This window comes from Rhinolophus ferrumequinum, assembly GCF_004115265.2.
Source record: "Rhinolophus ferrumequinum isolate MPI-CBG mRhiFer1 chromosome 5 unlocalized genomic scaffold, mRhiFer1_v1.p scaffold_110_arrow_ctg1, whole genome shotgun sequence".
In the NCBI taxonomy this organism is placed as follows: domain Eukaryota; kingdom Metazoa; phylum Chordata; class Mammalia; order Chiroptera; family Rhinolophidae; genus Rhinolophus; species Rhinolophus ferrumequinum.
The window spans coordinates 10,087,940-10,111,944 of record NW_022680355.1 but is presented as its reverse complement, the minus strand read 5'-3'; the positions used below and the strand labels follow the sequence as shown (position 1 = coordinate 10,111,944).

Below are 24,005 nucleotides of genomic sequence, written 5' to 3'. Positions count from 1 at the left end.
TGTGATTCTAATTCACACCTCCACTATTTATTTATTCTGTGTGAGGCAATAAGGGACTTAGAAGCCATAAACATAAATCAGATGTGGATTTGGTCCTCAAGTTATAATTTAGAAGTAAATTTACATGTAAATGATAAAAATAATGGCATTATCATACCAAATATTTTATACAGCACTATTGCTAGACACTAAATTAAACATTTGTGCACTATTTACTCATTTAATCCTCACAATACCTTATAAAGTTTGCTCTTTTATTTTAAAGAAGAGAAATGAGGCACAGAGAATTTAAGTGACACACACAGCTAAGAAGTGTCAGAGCTAGGATTTGAATCCAGGCAGTCTGGTTCCAGAGTTCATGCTCTGAAGAGTTACACCTTCTTCCCTCTCTAAATAGTTCTGTTAGGTGAGGGAGGTGATACATGCTATCATACTGGGAAGCTCATCATATTGAGGATTCAGAGAAAAGGAAATCACTCTCAGTGGAAACAAAGTGAAGTTATAGTGGGAAGGAGGTGTCTGGGCAAGGACCTGAGGGAGGATCAGGTGTAAGTGTGTAAGAAAGGGCGAAGGGGAGGGGCCCAGACACAGGCATGCGTGTGGGAAAGTGCTGGACTGTGGAGTGTCCATGCCAGCCAGGAAGACATAGAGGAGTGCTGAAAATCGAGCTTTAAAAACTGAGATGGGGTCAGTTCATTATAAGCTTTGAACAACAAGGTGAGGAATTCAGATTATATTCTGTGAGCAGACACGCCATGAAATTTCTTTGAGTTGAGATCAGAAATGTGTTCCAGGGAGTTAACTTGGCAGCTGTACACAAGAGGGTTGGTTGGCTATGGACAGGAAATACGGACGGTGAGACAAGTTGGGGGGGGATAAAAAAAGAACAAAAACACCCACCAAAATAAAGCTGCAGGAAGAAGGTAAAGAAGGAGATAACTAATGTAGTGAGAATGGAAATCCAGTCATTCATGGGAAGAGAGGAAAGAAGATGCCAAATCAAGAAAATTGGGCTTGTTGAGGCAAAAGAGAATAAATAAAGTATCAAAGATAATGTGAAGATTTTAAGCCTGGGTGACTGGGCAGATGATTGTGTTTGAAAAGAAACAAACGAAGAGGATGTGTCAGTCTGGGCAAAGATATGTTACCCCACCTCATCCTCCATGTCTCAGCTCAGGGTTGGCATCCATGACGTGCCTCAGCACTCCCAGACTAAGTCAAGTTTCCATCTTATTTGCACGTTATTTACTTGTATTGAATCTGAGCTTTCCTTTATCACACTCATCAACTCTATTTTGATACAATGATTTCTGTATTCATTTGTTGAATGTGTCTTCCTAGCTAGTTTGTAAGTGGCATGAGGACAAGGATTGTAACTGTTTCCATGATTGTATGCCTATTCCCTAGTACTGGACCTGAAAAGAGTAGGTAACCCATAAATGGATGGGGAAGGAATGAGATTTTTTTAAAAAAAGGAAGGGAAGATGGGAAGAAGAGAGAGGAAGTGAGGAAGGACAGAAGATAGTAAGTTCATTTTTGGATATAATGAGTGTCAGTTGTGTATACGACAACCAATCCAGATCTAGCTTTGTAGCAGATAATACACTCTGTAATGAGAAAAAAACGAGTGTAGAAAGTTTCAATGTCTTTCAAATCCCAATGTTTAAATTTTTCTTATTAAATATAATTCACATAAATGTATAGTTTAACAAATTATTGTAAAATAAATACCCCTTCCCAAATCTAAGTTAATCAAAGATTTTGTAGGAAAAGAAATGGAGAAAAACTAAGCCACTGAGCTGAAGAATTTATGAATGATGATGATAATACTAATAGCTGTCATTTTTATGTACCAATAATAATAGCTACCCATGCTATTATTAGCTAAAATAATACATTTGATGAAATGGGTGGATAATCTGTGCAGATTTGTCTGCAATGAAGAGAAAGTTTGTAAGACTATTTCCAAAACAGCAATGGTTTTAGAGAACACAATGCCTAGAGTAGTCCACCATTAAGACCAGTCGATTCAATTTTGTAAGCATCTGATCACTATGCTAGATACATTACTTATATTTAGGGTCCAAGATGTACTTTATTATCCCCAATTTAAATATAAAGAGACTGAATTTTAATGAGGTTAATAATTTGTCCATGGTTAACAAAATAGTAAGTTTTTAAACCGGAATACATAAAACATTCCTTTACTGGAAGAACTGCCTGAGGTATATTTTCAAAGTACATATTTCAAGGGAAAATTTTCCCCATTCTCTTTCCAATGCTAGAGGCTAATGATAGATGTCAAAATATCTCATTTAACATGTGAGAAGCAGGATGTAAGTGTACTTTTGTCATTAAGTAACATAATGACTGAAGAGCATGCATAATTGCTGGATGAATGAGCACAGGGTATAAATTGTAGGTAGGTTTAGGAAGGTGGAGTGAGAGAAAAATAGACTTTTTCAGGTTCAGCAAGAGAAAGCGTGTCATACCAAAACCACCAATTTTCTTTTTTATCTTTCATTCCTTTTGGGAAATCACTATTTGCCTAGAGGTTTGCTTTCCCTTTCTCATTGAGAGTAAGGCTCCAGCATGAAGATCTAGGGTAGGTGTACCCCTATGTATGTTTTAAAGGACTTGGCTCTTCAACTCTGGAAGTTTTTTCAGATGCTTACAAAATTCAATTGGCTGATCTGAGTGGTAGAATTCTCTAGGCATTGTCTTTTTAAAAAGCATTGCTGTTTTGTAAATAGTCTCCCAAGCTTTGCCCTCCTGGGAAACAGATATGCACAGATTATCCACTCATTTCATCAAATGTAATCTTTTTAGCTAATTTTGAAGTCAGCTTGATACTCTGTGGTTACTGAATAAAGCTAATGGGGACGAAAAGAGAACCACAAGAGAAAAGAGTCTTAGGCTTTTTAAATATACATAAAATAGAAAAACACTTTTAAATAAAATAACTTTCTTTTGCAAATATAGACACAACAGCAGAGATAAAAAATAAACTTCTACTATGTCTGCTCATAGTACAAGGCCCCGTGATTTTAGAAGGAGAATGCTTAAAAGGTAAAATGGTTGGAAACCAGCACAATCCAATGCCGTTCCCAAAGCTCTGAGAGTAAAAGGTGTGAAGCTCTTGTTTTAGGCTTGATATTTTAAGGATCTGAACAACGGTTTTCTAATAATGTTGGACACGTCAGTTCTACTTTCCCAATTGACTCGCCTAATGTTATTTTCTTCAGTTCAGTGAAATTGGCCGTGAATTAAACCACTTTTAGAGGTGAATGAGGTGTTACATGCTTTGGGGTTTCTGTTATTAAGTGTGTGTGTGAACAGTTTGTTTTATTAAAAAAGATTACTTGGGTAATGGGAGACAGTGACAGATGCCAGTGATGAGAATTGCTGATGAAGTTGTCCTTTGATAAGGATTTGAAGGACTTCTGGGGCTTGATGGACTCTCTCTATCACATCTACAATGCTCTCCTCCTTCATATAAGAAAAGGTCTCACTAGTCAAATATTTTCCAGGGTCACTCATCCCTCTCAAGTTTACTGTGCTCCCAGCAATCATTACTGAACAAGTGAAGAGTGAAGCTGATGTCTTCTCTTAATGGAGGACAATCCACAAAGGTAACATTTGGAAATATCTAATATTAAAATCTAGCACTTAACCTATCCAGGTTTACTATCCTTTGATGTAGGCTGCTGGAAATGAATCATTTAGGCAGAACTATGAACATTAAAGCACTTTTATACAGGATTTGCTTTAAAAATAAGTAGATTCAAAGTCTTTGAGTGTATTCTAAAATTATTATTTCTATATTTAACAAGATATATGATTCCATACACAGGAAATATTTAGGTTGAAAATGCATGTTCTATAAATATATAACTATCTAAAGTTGTATTCATACTGCAAAAAATAAAAATACTTAATACAACTTTACATTTATGCAACTACCATACACGTGAAAGGGTCTGTGATTGAGATTATGTCTTATACAACCATAGTCTAGAACTTATTACTTGCACTTGGCTCCTATTACTCTAAAGCAACAAAAAAAGAGATAAATTAATTGACTAAAAATATTAAATACATACAAAACTTTAAAAAATTTGTAATATATAGAAGTAACATTTTTGGGTTATTGTGACAGCAGATGAGATATGCCTGACCCAGGCCTTCTAAAATTCCCACTGTACTATCTCTGAAAATGTGAAAAGAAATTAACAGGATCACATCTCTAAAATCTAAAGGAAAAAAATGACAAGATCCCAAAGTCTCAGTGGTGATCTACTCACTACTTGATAGACGGTGTCAAATTAACCTACATGCCTCATTCTCTGAACCAGAATAAGATCTGAAAGCCCAAACACAACAAAGAAACATTTTCATTCGTACTCCTTGTCAGGGTCTAATTCTGAGACCCACAGGCTTTTATTAAACAAAACAAACAAATTAAAATTCTTTGGGTATGCCCTAACTGTGCAAGAACTATTTCTACATCAGCCAGTCCTGGAGCTTTCTAGTCCATTACTGTTTCCTTCCCCACCAGCTCCTCTCTCGTCCATCCACTCACAGATTAGAACGCTCAGGATGGAGCATTCAGAAACGCAGTACTCAGCTGCCTAAAGAAAAGCACAGCCAGGTGGAGAGCACTGAGAGGACTCTGCTAGGAAGTTCAGGGAGGCTCCCTAGTCTCAATTTCCCCATCTCTCCACAGAAAAGGCATTTTGTGGAAATATTCATCCTAACAAACATAATAAACATAAAACAAATGACTATATTTTTTTCCTAAACTTTTACAACCTCAGTTTGTGTTCAAAAGAAATAAGGTTGTGGTCAAGAATAAATTGTGGTGCATGATTTATGATAGAAAATTATACCATCCTTAACACTCACGTTCTTGAAAATATTAATGAATATGGGAAAGCTCTCAGGATTTATGTTAAGTAAAACAACTAGCAGCACATAAAACATATATACAGTTTACAGTGTGATATTGGTTATGTTTCAAGTGTATTTGCATATATGAATATATATATGTACACATAAACACACACATAAATGAAAGTATACTTATTCCCTGCTTATTTTGCTCTTAATTTAACACCCTTAACTAATTCCAGAAAACAAGGCGTGAAGGGACTACTCATAAAAACCAATGGGAAAATGTATTGTATTTTTTGTTCATAATAAGAAGTCCATCCAAAAATTATGTTTTCTATAACTATCAAAAAAGCAAAACTAAAACAAACGAAAAATCTGAAACTATGATTCTCCATCCTATTTTCTCTCCTGATGCTCTTATGAGCAAACTGTATCTTTCTCTGAGAGAAAAACACACACTAGTGAACAGAGTAGTGAGATGACAACTAAAGTATCAATGTTGACATTGTTTTTTAGTTTTGTTACTAGGAAAAACATTTATATTTTCTAGAAAGGACACCTTACTGTAAATATGCATTAAGCAAGTGTTGATTTTGAATAAATATAAAAATATGTGTGTGTGTGCATGTCAATATATATATATATATATATATATATATATATATCTCACAAAATTAACAGTGCTGACAGTGATTCAATGGTTTTAGTATTATGTATGCATATGCTTCTTAGTATTTTTAAATGTTTCTATAATTAGCAAAAAAGGTTAACTTAAATAAGAAACTAATATCTGTTACAGAAGCTCAATAAATGGTACAGTAAGGGATAACTGTCTTTTAGTGTAATCCATGCCGATTATGGGAGCATAAAGTTAAACCTTCTGGGTCTTCTCCTAAAATGTGAGTATAAGGAAGATGTAGTCTTTTATTTATTATCTATGAGCTAATAAATTGGCAGAGAGGTAAAATATATATATACATATACATATATATACATATATACATATACATACATATATATATATATATATATATATATATATATATATATATGTCTTGAGAAATGGACAATTTCAGAAACAAATGAGCTCTGGGTAAGATCAATGATCTACTGACTCAGTTTTTTTTTCTTTTTTGATAAAGGACAAAAATAGTACAAAAGTTAGTAAATAGAGCGGTAATGAAAGGCTATTAGAAACTGGGATACTTCACTTAATTCAGAATACACAACACTTGTAGCATGTATCTCAGGAATTTTTGCTATGATTGCTGGCAGAATGACATACTTGGTGTAGAGCTAAATAAAACACACACACACACACACACACACACACACAATGAATTTAGTTTACGGAAAAAATATGTGACAGGAAAAGAGATTTGCTAAGACAAAAAATTTTTTTAATTTTAACTTTCCTTTGTAAAATAGTGCAAATATATGAATTGTCTACCAGTCAGATGACGGTGTCTGGCAGCCTAGTGCAATGGATGAAACAAAGGCTTTGGAGTCAGCTGCCCTAAATGCTAGTCTGGGTTCTACATCTAATTAGGCATGTGACCCGGGACAAATCCCTTAAGTTCTATGGACCTCAGTTTCCTCAACCGTTTAATGAAGGTAATGCAAAATCCTATAGTATTTATGGAAGCACTTAATAAACCCTAGATAAGTAGAGAAATGCTCATTTTATTATTAACATTGGAGAACTATGCTTTATATTTGTCACATTGAAATCAACAATTTGTTTCGTCCTTGTACATGTATCTGTACATCAAATACTGATGGAGAAGAAGCTTGTGAATACTACGCAGTTGAGAATTGAGTATCTAGAGAAAGGGAAAGAAACAGACAAGGCAAACTGAGCGTCCTTAGAGCAGTAGCAGAGCTATCAGTGTGATGGGCAAATGCAGGGGAAGCCGGTGTATTAGTTATCTATTGCTATATAACAAACCATCACAAACTTGGTGGCTTAAAACAACACACATCTATTATCTCATGCTATCTGTGGGTCAGCAACTAAAGCGTAATGGGTGCCAGGGTCTCTCACACGACTACAATTAAAGTACTGATCAGGGCTGGGGTCTCCTCTAACGACTCAGATACTTCCAAGCTCATGTGCTTGTCGGTGGGGTTCAGTCCCTTGAGGCCAAGGGAACCAGGCCCTCAGTCCTTGCAGGCTGTTGGTGGGAGGCCACGCTCAGTTTCTTGCCATGTGGATCTCTCCCACACAGCAGCTTACTTCATCAAAGCCAGCAAGACAGAGTCCGCTAGCAAGATGGAAGTCATAACCTTTTATAACCTTATCATGGAAGTGACATTCAGTGTCAGTATGTTTTATTGACTAGAAACAGGTTAGTGGAAAGGAAAGGATTACACAGGCTGTGAATATCAGGAGGCAGGTATCATTGGAGCCATCTTTGAAGCTACTGACCCTAACAGAAGACCCCACTTTTAAATAATCAGAAATGCTGTTATCTACCTGTGTCCAAAGAAAATGATGTAAGGAGAGTATAGAATAAAAAGCCATTAAATATCTAGGGCATACATTTAGAGAAAGGAAAATGTGAAAAATAGTTTTAAAGGAGAAATTTTTAAAAGATGAAAAGAAAAGCAATCTACCAAGGCTGCTTTCTCCAGTGGGGCCCAATACACCATCAAGTTCACAATTCGGGGACGTTGCTCATAACTCATGACTGTTGAGAAATGACGTTTTTGGTTGTAATATTTTTAAACAATGGATAAGAAAAATATGAAATGGTCATGGTGGATTGGGAAAAAATAATTTGGAACTCTTTAAGTACTTATGTCTATGTTTAAATTGTGATGACGAAAGAACGAAGACTTCAAGTTAAACCTGGCAGATTGAACGTGTTTATGTCTGCTGCATCTGGAAACTCTAGTTAAATGACTAAAATACTCAAAGCCAAAGAGTATGAGTAGAAATGATAACAGATGATAGGTAGCAACAAAATACTGGAAGATGGAAAGCAACGTATAGCCAGATTAAAGGTCAAAAAAAGTGGAAACATGCAACTGAAGAGAGGGAAGCGCCTTAGTTGTCTGTCTCATAATCTTTTTGGAGGGAGTTGGATAATAATATTAATAGCATATTATGAATGAATGCTATATTCCAATTACTTTTAAAGTGCCTTACATAAAACAACTTACTTGTTCCTTACAGCAATCCTTTGAGGTAGGCATTATCATCCTCAGTTTACACACGGGGAAATGGAGGCACAGAAAATCTAAGGAATTTGTACAAGGTCACACCCCTAGTAAGTGGCAGAGCTGGGGTTTAAACTCAGCCTGAGTCAGGAGCCCAAGAAAAGAGTAAGAAGGCACACAGACAGGTCTCTGAAGGACCCCAAATAGAATGCCTGGTGCTCTAGAACTTGGACTGGCTTCTTCAGTGTAGTGAACAGGAGGGCTTAAATTGTTGTTTATAGGGTAAAAATGACTTTCAAGTAAAAAGAAATGAAAACAATACGAAAGATAAAGAATTTGAAGTTAGTAAGTGGAAAAATGAATGCTAAAAATCAAACCTGCAATAATTTATGAAAAGAAATTGTGAAAGAAAACAGTGACAGCCCAGAAACTGAAGTACGGTGTCAGAGGGAAGACATAGCCAGAAATCATGGAAAAACTGGAAGGCAGGAACCATTGGTCTTCAGCTCTGAATAAACATCAGAATCATGAAAGGAGAACTGACTCTGGGTGGTGAACACACAATGTGAGATATAGATGATGTATCACAGAATTGTACCTGAAATCTATGTAACTTTACTAACAATTGTCACCCCAATAAACTTTAATGTAAAAAAAAAAAAAGCAATCAAAGAACATGCAGCGAAAAGTAAGTATTTTAGGGACATGTCAGGCAGTTAACTAATTAATAAAAACAGTGTTATATTTTTGTAATGCTTGTGGTATTTGGCAGCTTTAAAAACATATTATCTGTTGTGATTTCTGTTCTCACTCTAAATAAAAATTTGTTCTAATAACTAAAAAAAAAAACCACATATGAAAGCCCAGAGTTCCCTTGTGGAAATTTTGGTTCAGTAGTTCCAGGGCTCAGTCTAAACAATCTGCCATTTTTTTGTGTGTTCTACTGGTGATTTCAACTTAACAAGGATTAGGGGCTGCAGACACCAGTTTGCAGCCCAGAAGCAAGGCATGCATGGAGCTGGTATGGCCACAGCTCAGACCAAGACTAGGGAAGGGTGAGGAAAGTGTCTGAGAACGAATAAAACACAGTCAGAATTCTATTTCCAGAAAAATGCCCTACATATACACACATACAAAATATGCAAAGACTTTTGTCCAAGAATATTCCCTTAAGCATTGTTTGACATAGAGAAAACACTGAAGACATTCTCGGCCCAGGGGGGATGGCTTAAATCTGTAATTCATGTTACATCCATACAAAATGGACAATCATGAAATTTGAAGTAAGTGAGTGGATCTGATTCTGTTGCTGTAAAAACATCTTTAAGAGAAATTGTTAAATGAAAAGAAAGTTGCAGAACAGTATTAAAATATGATTTTGTTTGTATACACGTAAAATTTCTGGCTTCACACTCAATAGACTTTTAAGACTACCTCTGGGGTAGGGGGATTGGGGATTGAGGAGACAGGGTGGGAGAGGGGAATTTTTATTTTTTAACTTACATCCTTTGGAACTAGTTGATTTTTTTTTTTTTTTACAATGAGAATATATTACTTTTAAAATAAAGGAATGAAAAAAACAGCATGAAAAGATTTCTAATTCATTGTCATCACTATTTATGCCTGGCTCTGAAAATGGAGTGTGGAAGGGTGTTTCTAAGTATTGGGGATCAGAAAGCAAAATGGAGAAAGTACCAAATTTCATGTCTATGAGGTGACATTACATGCTGGTGGCAAGATAGAAAAACAGATGATCTGAGAAAAACTGGAGAATCTTATGTCCTCGATAAAGAAACAAAGGTATAAAACAGAGTTCACAGAAACAGAGTTGAAGTACAACATTTTGAGAAGGAGCAAAAAATGAGGAAGACACATAGTCTACAGTATAAGAAGACGACTGTAAGTAAAAGCTTTTTGAAAGCCAATAACAGAATGCACACAAAACTCGATCAGTGCACCCTTCCCTTGTCTGCGGGCACCCCTCATCCCATGGAAATGCCCCATCTGGCTACATTAGCTGTGGGGATCGTTCTTTTCACAGAGTCTTGCATTGATCACTCTTTGGGAAAAACTGTCTTTTTGTTCAGAATCCAAAGAGTCTTCCCAATTTGTTAATGAAAGTGTACAGAATGTACAAAAACAGTAGGTTCTATAAACCCCAACTTCAACTAAAAGTCAAAAAGTGATTATTCAAGCTACAGTCAGAACCCAGGCTCCGAGCTGGCCTGTAGTGTCTCCCTCTATGGAGTTACCATTGTCAGTACCATATTTTAATACCCTGGGCAGAAATAAGCATATATTTCTTGAGAAGCAGAGGCAAATAGTGTAGACACACACAGGACTGCTCTGCCACTTACTAACTGCATGACCTTGAGCAGATCATTCTGACCATGTCTGTCTTCATCTGGAAAGCTGAGTTAATAACCCCTTTTCTCCCTCCCACACAGGATGGAGAAAATGTATGTGAAAGCATAATGCCAACTCGAGTGGTATAATTAGTTCTCCTATATTTATTCCTTAAAGATTGATGCAAAATCCTTTTCATTTCTGTCTTAGGTGAGCATTAGGTGGTTCTGACCCTATAAATTCTCTCGCACTGGCAAATTAACATAAATAACAAATCCCTATGATGAGCGAACTACTTTGCCAGCCTAGTTCAGTCTGAGTCATTCATTGTCTCACCCCTTTTGGAGAGGACTCAGTTCCAAATGAAGGGGCTGAAAATGGCTTAACTATAGCTTACCTTAAGAGATTTTCAGAATTTGTCAGCAATAACAAATAGATTTTCTCAACCTATTTTTAACCCTCCTTCTACTCATTTTCCTGTTCTGGAGCACTCTGTTTAATGTAATCATTACTACTAATAAAAATCAACCTGTACAAGGTATTTCTACTGGTTATTACATACTTGATTATTTCTTTTCCTGAACGGAGATGCTTAACAGGTTAAGTGACTTGCCCAAGATTTAAACACGTCAAAGGTGGAATTACGCTGAATAGTCAACATTTTCAATGAATGTTCCCTCTTCTTCTTAATGAAAAATTGCTCTCCAAAAGTTGCACTTCTTTATTGGTAATAAAAGTCAAGTTCTAGTGGCCCCACAACCTAAATATTTCAAAGTCAATGTTCTTCAGATAATGATTCTTCCACATTTAGACACAGACCTTCTCCCTTTGAAATTCTTCCAATATATTCCCCTTCCCCCACCGGTCTCTATAAGAACTGAACTCTAAGGTATTTCACATGCACCGAACCTTCTTCTGTCAGCTCCTGCCATTATCCTTCCCATGTCCATGCACTCGAACTTCACAATTCCTCTACCTTCTCTACTCCATTGTCTTTTCTCTCTAGTCTTGCTCAGACTAGAGGAAATCTACATGGCCACGTCCTGCATCACCTGGAAAATGGGTATCAGCTGGGAAAGTTGCCTTTTGGACCATATGCCACAGGATCAATGCCATGGAAATAAAGATGTTTCTATGAATGCTACTTACTTGCTACCCTGAGAACAACTTTATGTCTGTGAGTGAAAGTTAAACTCCATATTTTGCTAGAGGTTTTCTATCCAAAATACAAATCTGATAATATCTCATCCCTGCTTAGAAGCCACTTTGGGCCTCCTGATTTTTAATTAGATAAAGTTTACATTGCTTATAATGGCACACAAATTCCCTTTCTTCTACATCTCCACCATTCTTTAGTCTTCTCTTCCAACACAATCTAACATGGATCCATGTTCTAGCCCCATGGAATTTCGCAGACCTAAATGAGCACAAATGCTCCTAACTCTATGCCAGTATTTCTGCCATTAATCCTAGAGTATTCTTTTCCCTTTTTGCCCAGCAACCTCCCTATTTGTTATTCCTGAGAGCAAATATATACTCATACTTCTTTCTGCAGCCTTTCGTGTTATTCCACAGGTCCTTTCTCTGTGTTCACAGAGATTTTGCTCATACTGTTATCATGGAACATATTATATTATGTTATAGTACTATTTTTGTATATCTCTCCTCCACTGGGCGAGAGATATACAAAATAGAGAGATCTGGAGGTATAGAACCTCCAGAAACTAGTTGAATATGCTCATTTGAATACTGTAGAACCTATAGGTTCTACACTAGAACCTATACTATAGAACATAACAGAAACTAGTTGAATATGCTCATTTGAATACTTTTTGAATACTATAGAACTTATAGGTTTATAGAACCTCCAGATCTCCTTCTCCATTGAGGTATGTTCAATTTATTCTGGATGAATGAATGAATCAATGAATGAACTTTTTTAGCATTTAGAAATCATCAGCTCCAAATTCAGCCACCCTCTTTGGCTGAAAAAACTAAATGCACTAAGACTGACTCAGAATCAGGAGAATGTGTCCAAGTCACAAAAAAAAAGAAGCGCTCTTGGAATAACCTTTGGTAAGAGTCACTGAATAAGATTTGTCACTACGTTCTCATAATACATGCAAGTAGGATGTGTTATAAATAGTATAGTCTTAAAGGCTCCTGTAAAATGACATATGATTTAAAAATATTTTTCTTATTGATTGCCACGATATCTAAAATACCTACCTACCATTGGAATCACTTTTTGTGTCTTCAAAAGATCCCTAATGAAATTTACCTGAAAGGATTAGAGTGATGACAATGAACTGAAAGCCACCAAGGATAGAATAAGTTCTTGAAGGAATAGGCACTGGTTGGGGATATTTTGGTGGAGAGTAGAAAGGAAGCAACCATGCAGGACATGGTGTACTGCCCAGCTGGGGAGAGCCCAGTGAGGCAGGCTCCAGGACGCCTGAGGGAGCTGGTGGAGAGTTGGAAAAGGGTTTGGCACTGATGCAGGAAGACATCCTGCAAAGAGAGGTGGAGAGAGACTGACAAGGAGAGGAGCAGGGCCTTGGCCATTTTCCTGTTGTTTCTGGTACTGATGTCTTACCTCTCCAGGTATGTTGTCACATCCAATTACTTAATTTAAGCAAGACCTTAAACAGAATTCTAGTATGCATTTACTATCTCTGCATACATGCTCATTTATCTGAATTACTCAAGAGCATTGTTTATCTTATGTATTTTTATCCTTTCCTGTTTGTTGCTGACTCAGTAGCAATAGTGTTCTTGCCGCAGCATGCTGTCTGTGGGGTGGTGGGGCAAAGACACTTAGCTGTAAAAGCTCCAAAGGGCCGTCAAGGTCAAAGCAGGTGCTAAGTTCTGTGGATTCTACATCTGTAATAACATTTCATCATTCTAGGTCCATTAGGGCTGACCTTGAACTTCATCGAAATGGAATCATTAAGTGTGGATTCCTGTGTGCTATGAATGACTATCACTTCCTTGGTGCAGAACCAGCTTCACACTGGCATTAAAATACTCCCAGGTCTTGGGAAGGCCTTTTGAATTTTTGAAAACTTTTCACATGTATGATCTCACTTTAGAAGCTACACAGTTATAGTTCCACTTTGTCTTGGAGAGGGAGACCATCCCGGGGGTGTGACACAGATCCATGGTTGCCACCCAATCTCCCGACTCTCCCCCTACAACTTAAAATGGAACAGTGAGGAAGCTAGGTCTTTCTCTGGGTTAGCCATCTGCTTATACTATTGCAGCCAAGTATTAAAGCTTGACTATTACTTTCATTTTGGTTTGTTGCCTTAATCAGTTATTCTGACTTCTCGTAGCTCCACTCTCCAGCTCAGCTCAGCTCTCGACAGGACTCCTTAACGCAACTTTCTCTCTTTATTTTGTGAACAGCTTTTCAAAACACAGAAATTGACTGGAAATGATATAACCTTGCCATTTGCACACCACACAAATGAATACATGTGTATAGTTTTGTTATTAATTGCTCTGGGTTTTGAAATAAAATTTAAAGCTTTACCCTGTATCGAGTAAAAAGAAGCTTTACCCTAACTTCCCTCTACAGCCCCATTGTTTCCTGCCTTCTCTGGAGACAAGAACTAAAATGAATATGATGTATATGAGTATGCCTTCAGGTCATGTTTTTCTATTTTTGCTCCACTTATGTGTAGCCATAAATAATATACAACCTTATTTCATGTTTTAAAATTTCAATATAAATTGTATATTAGCCTTTGCTAATACAGGTATGCCTTTATGGTGAATTAAATGAAACTGATCCAATTTCCATCAAGGCAAAGCTAAATCCAGACCTCCGTTTCTAATCATTCTTTTGCTCCCAATTCCCAGATCTCATTACTAAGGCCAAGGAGAATCTGATGAAAGTTGGTGTTATCCTCAACAGGGTTACATGGAAAAAGGAGGTCATACCTTTGTTGGATGATCTCTCTTCATGGAAAAGTAAACATATAGTTTCCTTGAAAACAGAACTCAAATAGATTTCTAGAGCTCTTTAAAAGCAAGGGGATCTGTTATATTCCCTGATCATGGCAAGCTTTGGCTTCCCACTTGGGGAGTAACAGGATTAACAGAAACTAGTTGAATATGCTCATTTGAATACTTTTGGACATTTCCCTAAAATTGATAAGGAATTATAAAAGTGAAAGTGCTTCTGAGATCACCTGTGCCAACTGTGGTAACTTACAAAGCATGAAACTGAGATCCAAAAAGATAAACTGTCTTGTGCAAAGTCAGACAGCCAGCCAGAGCTAATCCTCAGCTCTCCTGATTCCTAGTTTACATTCTTTATACTAATTACTGGTTACTCAACTGGGCTTATGAGAGGCATCCCATGGGTTATTTGCTGGGATCAAAGAAGGATATCAAGCAAGTTAGTCTCTGGGCCCCTATCTCCTCCCACCCAGAGTGCCTCAACTTTCAGTAACTGTCGTCATCTTCCCACAGCTATTATTTGTCTATGTGGGCTGCAATGACTCCTTAAGTGCATGCTGGCAATAATTTTCACATGAGCTATTATTTGTATGATGTTTTCTGCCATTGCTTTCACACCATCAGCAAGATGCCATTAGTTTTGCCAAGCTAATTTGATGGAGTCTCGAAAATTCATCTAAACACTTAGGTTTTACTGTGCCAAGTTACCAAGTAATATTATTATCATCTTTGTATCATTTGCATATCATGCTAAAATAAGTACAATGGAGGTTATTTGGGTCTAGTTAAAAATGTAAAGCTTATACATAATATCATCTTTGGAAGTAATTGATAACTCTCTAGGATACACATTCTTTATTCTCCTTTGGACTATTTTATCAAATAATGGTACATTAGTAAACACTGCTGTTTGTCTATCCAAACAGAACTCCCTTCTTCATTACTAACAGAACTCAGATGTCATTCAAGAGTCCATGTCTGTAGCATACTGTATTTTCCAAAGATGAGTACATTGATCTCTGTCCTATCCAACATGCTCTTCTCACAATGTGATGTTTACATGCCTCCTCCAACCTTGTAACTGCCTTCTCCAATGGAGGATGCCGGAAGTGATGTTATGGGATGTTGGAGGTTAGGTCATAAAAAGCACTACAGCTTACACACTGTCACCATTTTGTAAGGAAGCCAGTCAGCCACATGGAAAGGCCAGATGTAAATGCTGCAGCCACCCCTTCAGCTGTTATAATCTTCCAGACAACAGTGAACATCAGCACTAGATGTGTGAGTGAGAAGGCTTCAGAAAATCTTACCCTACGCCTTTAAGTCTTCTAGCTGAGGCATCAGGCATTACTGAATAGACAGAAACCTTTCTGCTAAGTCCTGTTAGAATTCTTGACCCACAGATTCCATAAGCAGAATATGTGGTTGTTTGATGCCACTAAGTTTTGAGGTCATTTGTTATACAGCCATAGTAACTGGAATAACACTGCACAATAAAGTCCATGATACTCAGGGACACTGAAGCTATACCCATCCCCAGGGGTGGACTCTAATTAAACTAAGCAAGAGGGTCTCAATCAGCCACAATCATGCCCTCAAGTAACATTCGGAAATGTCTGGAGACATTTTTGGTTGTCACAACTGGGGAGATGGTACTTCTAGCATCCAGCGAGTAGAGGCCAGGGATGCTACTAAACATCCTACGATGCACAGGACAGCCCCTTCCAACCCCCAATAAAGAATTACCTACTCAGAATGTCAATATTGCCAATGTTGAGAATCCCTGAACTAAGGCAACCAATAGCCTTGTGTATACAGACCTTACCAACTAGTAACTACTTGTGAAAGAAATTGTAACAGATAGGTGGAAGGAGGAAGATGCTAAGGTATCTTATCAAGAGGAAATTAAATCCCTAGTATCTAATTCCAAACATTAAAATGAAGTTGGAGACCAAAATTGTTGCTATACTCTGTTGTCTGATACGGGAATTCAGGTGAAAATTTATAGCTGTGATCATTCTTTCTGTTTTCCATTCTGAAAGAAAAGAAAAAAGAAAGAAAAGAAAAGAAAAGAAGAGAAGAGAAAAGAAGAACAACAAAAAACCTGTCCTTAAAAAATTTCTGTACTGAAGAATACTAAATTAAAGAAACTTGTACATCAGAAATTATGGGCACATTCATTCTATGGATATATTTTTAATATTTTAAGTTCTTTTCTGAATATTTAAATTGGTTGCCCTTGGTAATAATATTCAGACTGGAATCCCGGATTTCTGAAAGTATAAATATTTGAATATTTTTGTTAGTCAAAGAGCTTTGGAATGTCCCTCTTCCCCCTTTGGTATAAAGAGAAATTAACTGATGACTATGGTAGTTTTATCTTAAAATAATGTGTTTGAGTGACTACTGTCATGTCAGATAATTTTTGTAATATAATTAGAGAGTTTAAAAAGATTTTTCCCTGATGGAGTATATCTTTTCCTCATTTATGATCTATAACTTGCCTTGAAGAATGCTATAAATATATTTATGTTTCTTTCTGTTTTTCTTTTTTTGGTAGAATCTGTGAGACATGGAATTGGATTTCTTGAATTGTACAAGATATACCATGAAAATTACTGTTTTGTAGCATATATATATATTTGGGCCCTCAATCACCTATAGCTATAGAGAGTATTAGACCCCACACTGATTCAGAGAAATATTAATTAGCTCTGAGTGTGTGTACTTCCTGGTTCCATCTTCTTTCTGAAGGGTGGTGACTTTTGAACCAAGCCTCTCAACTTTGTATAGTAATCATTAGTGCTGGTCACAAATTTCCTCTCTCTCTCCTTCCATGCAATGGTAAGATTACCCTTCCACTCTATTAAAATTAGGAATGGCGTGTGACTTTTGTTAGGAGCTGTAAGAGCCAGTGTGTGCTTTGCCACAGTCCCTTCCATCTGTCCTTATGGCCAGCAACACTCCATACAGCTGCCTGGGTCCCACATGAGGACAAGAAATAACATATGGACCAGAGCCCCTGGCTGATCCGTGATAGATGTATAGCATGAATAAAAAATAGATATTTTTGTTTTATGCTACTACTGAGAGTTTGGGATTGTTCATGACCACAGCATAGCCTAGTCTATTTTATGTGATACGTTTTGATAAAATGGACAGTAGCCAAACATCTTTTGTAATCATTAGATCCTCAAATAATAAAACATAACATCTGTTCTTTGAGTGTAAGAATATAAACTCTTAAATTCCACGCTAATCAATATATAACAAAAGCTAAGTTGTAAAAAACAATAATGATAATAACTCTTCTAGATACTCTTAAGTATATAATTCAAAGCATACTATCAGAGTACTATACTACACTGTTCAGCCCTTAAAGATTTTGCTGAACTGAATATTAATGTCATGTTATCAGCCTCAGTGATGATTATTGCAGGAAATACCTGTAAGGGAACTCATTGCTGCATTTGTCAGAGGAATATGGAAGCCCAACGGAGCTGTCTCTATGAGAATCAATCCCTGGGACTCAGTACGCTAAAAGTGGTTTGTTTTTTATCTCAGGGATGCTTTAGATCCTATAACTATGTTTCCCATTTTGTGCTACCTGTTAGCAAGTTCCAAGACAAATGTGTGGTCCATTTCTACTCAAGCTATAAAACCACAAAACCATATGAAATATATCTAAAGAGCTAAAAAGTTGTAATCATTTTTTTCCTACCAAACTTTCTTTTCCTTTTGATTTCTGCACTAAATTGCTATGTTTTAATTTCTGAATGATTTTTATTATTGTATTGTTCTGTAGATATCTCTATAAACTTAAAAAAAATTTTTTTTGTGTGTTTCGTAATTTTCAAATTATTTGGTTAAGTTTTGGGAGAGATTTTGGGAAGCTTTTCCAAATCATTGTTTTTTGTATGTCACAGATTAGAAATTAAATCAATCAGTATCAGTGTAGCTCTTTCATTGTTATTTGATACACTTATATTTTGAGTGGCATAATCCCACCTATATTTTAAGACTGCATAGCAATAAACAGTACTTTAAAAGGGGAGAGATAGATAGATAGATAGATAGATAGATAGATAGATAGATAGATAGATAGATATAGGTAGACATACATATATATATTTAACTTCTTGCTTTGCCAAAATAGATTAAGATGCTGCAAAAGCTACCTTCTTCTTCACTTACATTTTCATATTTTTATTTTGCTATCCTGCTGTTGGGTTAAATTAGAAATATACCAAAGGATACCCACTCCTTCAACTTGAGTTAGGGTCCACTTTCTGGAAGATAGTTTTTAAATGACCTCTGTATAACTATAATATAACTTAATGAGGCATCATAGACTGTACCTTTCAATATTTATGAAAGGCATACCTTATTTTCTTAACGCTATAAGCACCTTAAACATTTTCTGCAATTCCTCTTTGATGGTTCTTTTTAGAAGTATGTAAACTACATAACAAAATTTGTTCCGTGACTGGCTATGGTGGAACGATAGCATCTAAAGACAAATCACAATTTTGTGATACATATCAAACCTGGCATCAAGTTTTCAAAGAGATACAAAATAGTTCAATTCAACATTGATTGATTGATTGATTGATTGATTGATTGATTGAAATGTGTTAGACCCTGTGTTTAGAGAAAACTAAGATCTGCCTTTGCCATGGAGTAGTAAAGGAGGGAATAAATCTGTGCTCAAATAATTTCACTTCAACAAAGGTGTTTTGATTGAGGGACATACACAGAGAAGAGAGCCTAACTCAGTCAGAAAATTTCTTTGATGAGAAGAAAACCTGTTGAGTCTTAAAGGACTAGTAGGAGTTATCCAGTTGAAGAAGAGGAACGGGGCATATTTTCATGAGATAAGTACAGAGGCATGAAGGCATGGGATAGTATTATGATTACAGGAAAGTGTAAGCACTTTCTTATTTGCTGATGCACAAAGTGTGACGTAGCGAGTGGTAAGAGAGAGGCTAGATCTGAAGATCGGACCAAGTCATTAAGAGTCTTGCACACCACACCAAGGAATCGAAATTTCATCCAAAAGTTGATCAAAAATCACAGAGGAGTTTTAAGCAGTAGAGTAACATAGTTGAATTTAAATTTTTAAAAATTCATCCTTGCAATTGTGTACAAGATGGATGGAATTGCTATAAAAGATGCAATAGAAATACAGAGATGAGAGAAACAAAGGGACTTGGAGAGTCATTAGATGAAGACTTTGAGGTGGATCTTGAAGTTTAGAACCTTGGTAGGCAGAGAAAAGAGTAGAGTACCTCTATTCAGTGGAAACTGTCTTATTTAAAGCATGAGGCAAGTGTAACAATGGCTTGTTTATCAGAAAGAGACTGTTTTGAATTTGCCTTCAATTCATGTTAAGAAGTTATCCTACAATTTAGAATTCTGTGCATAGAGAGAAACAAACATAGACTCTTAAATTTGGTTGGATCTGCAAAAGACCATAGAGCTTATCTCATACAGCTCTTTTACTTTAAAAATGAAAACAGAGAGCAGAAAATATAGAGATAGGCTTTAGTTGTTATTAACATCATCAAAATAAAAATTAATGTTTATATAACATGTCTTATGTGTTACACATAGTTCTACGGTTTACACATATCCTCTCATTTAATCTGCATAACAACCTTATGAGTAGGTACTATTATTATTCACATTTTACAGATAAGAAAACTGAGGCATATAAAGATTAAATAATTTTCCTGAAATTGCACAACTAGTAAGTGGTAGAAGTGGGATTCTATTCCAGGTAGTATTACCTTAGGGTTCATGTTTGCAATTCTACATTTAATTACATCTAAGCCACATAGCAAATGGTTTATCCCGAATTCATATTCAGGTTGCTAATCCAGTGCACACTACAACATGATAGAATAAAAATTTTACTATTAAAAGATAAAAACATGTTTACACGAATTTAAAGTTAGAATATCCAGCCATGATAAAAAGGGTTGGATCAGCAGAGAAAGACCACATTCCTGCATGTAGGAGGTGATACATCATCTAAAAAGCTAGGTCCTCAGTAATGCCAATCACTCTGGGAAGAAGACCTCTCCACAGAGCGCAAAACTCAGTAGGAATACTCTAGATAGCCACAGAATTGAAATGTGCCTCTGTTGGTCTTGACTCTGAAGGGAGAAGGGTTTAAAGGCATCTGTCAGATGGTGGACTGTAAGATGGTCGTCACCATGTGGCATGTGGCCGGGGGTTAGGAAGCATGCAGCCACGCAAAGCTGAGATTGGGGTCTATTCTCGCGCCACAGGACTAAAGGAATACATTTCTTGGAGCTAATGAGAATCAAAGCAAGTTAAGTTGGGGGCTCAGCGTATTTATAAAAATGCAGAAGTATTTGGTTGACCACCATGTCACACTAGTTCCTTAATTCTATCATTCATTCTTGTTTATTTAACACATATTTGAGTTTATGTGACAGGCCTTGTGCTAGGCAAAGGGTAATGCATTAGTAAATAAAAAATGTAGTCTGGGAACTCATGGAGTTGAAACCAAATGAAGGACAGGCCCATAGATGACCTATACAAAACGGTATGGGTCATAAATTATTATGAATGGGACTGAAGAAATAAACAGCATGCAAAGATAGAAAACAGCAGTGAGGGAGGTTAGGAGGGAAAGTGGGCCAGAAGGCCTCCCTGAAGAAGTGACGTTTAAGGCGGGAGGACAGGAAATCGGTCTTCAGTCCTGTGAGGAGAAGTGAATAGTAATTCCAGGCAGAGATCACCGCATGTCTATTTGTGCAGAGTTGGTATGTTCTGAGGAACTGGGAAGAAGTTAAAACACCCACATAGCGTCCTCTTGTAGCCAAGTCCCTTCTGATTGTAATGCCCTAGTATTTTGGCAGCTAGAATTAAATCATTTAATTTTTAATTAGACTTTTGTTCATATGTTAACCGCTCTTCTTGCTCAACTCCTTTTGTTATCACAGTATAATTTTGCGTTGCTGATGTGCAGTTTCTTTGTCAAGCAGGAGGAGATAACTTCAGGGTCTTGAGAATTTATGAGCCTGGTTTACAGTAGGGAATGCCTCCAAGGTAGCTGCCAGCAGGGGGCGCCCAGGAGTCCGATATGAAAAAGTGTTATCTATAAGTAAAGAAACACAGACATCTCTCTGTTCCCTGGAATTCCCCCTCTCATTTCCCCTTTTAAAACTCTTCTGCTTAGTCCTGAACTTTGGAGATGAGCTTTGAACATTAGTCCACTATGTCCCCAGGCTGCCGGCTTCCTGAATAAAGCAACCTTTCCTCTCCACTCAATACTTGTCTCTGGAGCATTGGCTTTCCAGCAGTGAATAGCCGAATTTGTTTTTTGTTCTCCCCCACCTCCCATAACACTTATAATATTAACATATTGGAGATTTTGCTTTAGTGAAGGAGCTAAATTCCTTGGCCCATGCTGGCTACACAAGCACTGACTTCACTTCTAGTTTTTCTCCACTCTTAATAATGTGGAATCTGTTACAAGGACAAAGAGTCACATGTCCGTAAATAGTTAAGATATCTATGATCAAGGTTGGGGTTTTTGATTAATGTTAAAATAGGACTGAATTAAATTTCGGTATCATATCTACCTGCCTACAGACCACGTGCTTGAGAGGTGCCACCTCTTGGCCTCTTAGTTTTGTACATTGTACTTTTTGCAGGCTAGACATCTGATGTTGGAAACCTGCCAACTATATAGGTAATTCATTGCTGAGCAGGGGCAGAGAAAACAAACCAGCTTATTTTCAGTGCTTGGAGGACTACCAGAGTACAACATGGTCCCAACTTGACCCTCAGTCACAATGCCAGTTACAGAGTAACCCCTTAAATTTGATTCTAAATTAAAGCATCACTCAGAGCTTTGGCTGGATCCCACACTTACCTTGGTTCACCTTATATGGGATTCTTTTTTTTTATTACTATTAAAGTTTATTGGGGGTGACAACGGTTAGTAAACTTACATAGGTTTCAAGTATACAATTCTGTAATACAGCATCTATATATCACATTGTGTGCTCACCACCCAGAGTCAGTTCTCCTTCCATCACCATGTATTTGATGCAAAGTGCTTGGCACATGGCAGGTGTTCAGTACATGGTAGTGTTCTCCCCTGTGGAGGATCCTACGGGGGTAGTTTATTGTGCAAACACCCTAGCTGTATCTACTTTAATCTGCTCTGCAGGGAGCTTTGAAAATCATGACTGTTCCGTGGTTATATAAGCCTATTTCTGTCTTAGGGGAAGCTTAAAATAGTCTTAGACTCAGGCATTCCTTCTTTGGGACTAGCCTTGGGCTCCAATGTTTCCTTGCAAGAAGCAATAATCAGAGTTGGTAATCTTCCAGGGCAAAGGGTGTGTGTGATATAGCAGTGCCTGTGGGGAGACTCAGCAGATTGACTTTGGAGGCTGAAGCTTTACAAAATACCCAGACAAGTCCCTGGCACTTAGTGCAGGGAAAGACAATAGTTTGCAGCTCTGCTGGGAGTGCCAAGTACATGGAAAGCAGTGTCAGGAGATGAGATGGAAGAGCCTGGTCAGGGAGTTCAAGTCCTGGCTCTACAATTTATTTGCTATGCAAGTTGGATAGTTTCTTTTACATTTGGTCCTGCTTTCTCAACACTAAAATGGGAACTCCAATTTTCCCCAGTCTATTTCATAGGATGTTAGATTCTAGGAGGTAGTATCATGCACCCTCACCAACCTGACCTTCTGGAGGTTCAAGTCTGATCTCCTCAGGTTATTTGAGTGTGGAATTTTCCTCTCTGCGTGCACCCTGACCAAAAGACACATTCCCAAGGCTGTTGCATGAGGGGTACAACCCAGTCCACTGCAGTTTTCAGAGTGTTTTCCTCCAGGCTCTGTATATTCATTCAACAAACATATATATATATATATATATATATATATATATATATATATATATATATATATATATATATTTTTTTTTAGCCTGCCTACTAGTATCTGGAGTTAAGTGCTGAATTAATTGCAGGAAATACACTGACAAAGAAAACATGGCCCTGCCCCAGTGCAAATTATGGTTAATTTAGTAAGGGAGAGGGACAATAAACACATAAACACAGAATAAACAGATAGTTCAAATTATCATGAAGGAATAAAACACTAAGCTCAGTGGTAGGAAATAACAAAAGGAGAGGTTTTGGGTAAGACGGTCAGGAAAGGTCCCTCGGAGGAAGTGGCCTGTGAGCTGAGGCTCGGAGGATGAGCACGTACATTGTGCCCTCTAGTGGGACTGCAGTCCCCCTTCCCTGTGAGGAATCCCTGTACTTCCGCATGCTCACCTCCCCTCTCCCCCACAAAGCAATTCTCTTCTCAAAGCTGCCCTTGACTTTCTCTGTTCTGAGCCATGGGCTGGGGCATTTCTCCAGCCTAGTTTTCTCAAGGCAGGTCTGTGCCCCGCTCTTCCCACTGCCCCTTTCTGGCTTTCACCTCCTACCAGAAATTGTTTCCATAAAGCAACCATCGATTTATGTGCATGATAGACTGAAACCACTGCGTGCTATATAACTTCAAGTCTTAAAGCGCGTTTTCCTTTCATTGTGAATGTGGCCCAATGCCAAACACAGCCGGAGACCTCCAAGCGAATTGTTT

The 24,005-nt window shown here is 37.3% G+C and overlaps 1 protein-coding gene across 1 annotated transcript in view; it reads right to left on the bottom strand.

Annotated features, from left to right (window-relative positions):
- Positions 1-24,005, bottom strand: part of GPR158 (G protein-coupled receptor 158) — a 394,094-nt gene that overhangs the window by 57,462 nt on the left and 312,627 nt on the right. The gene's annotated exons all lie outside the window — the stretch shown is intronic.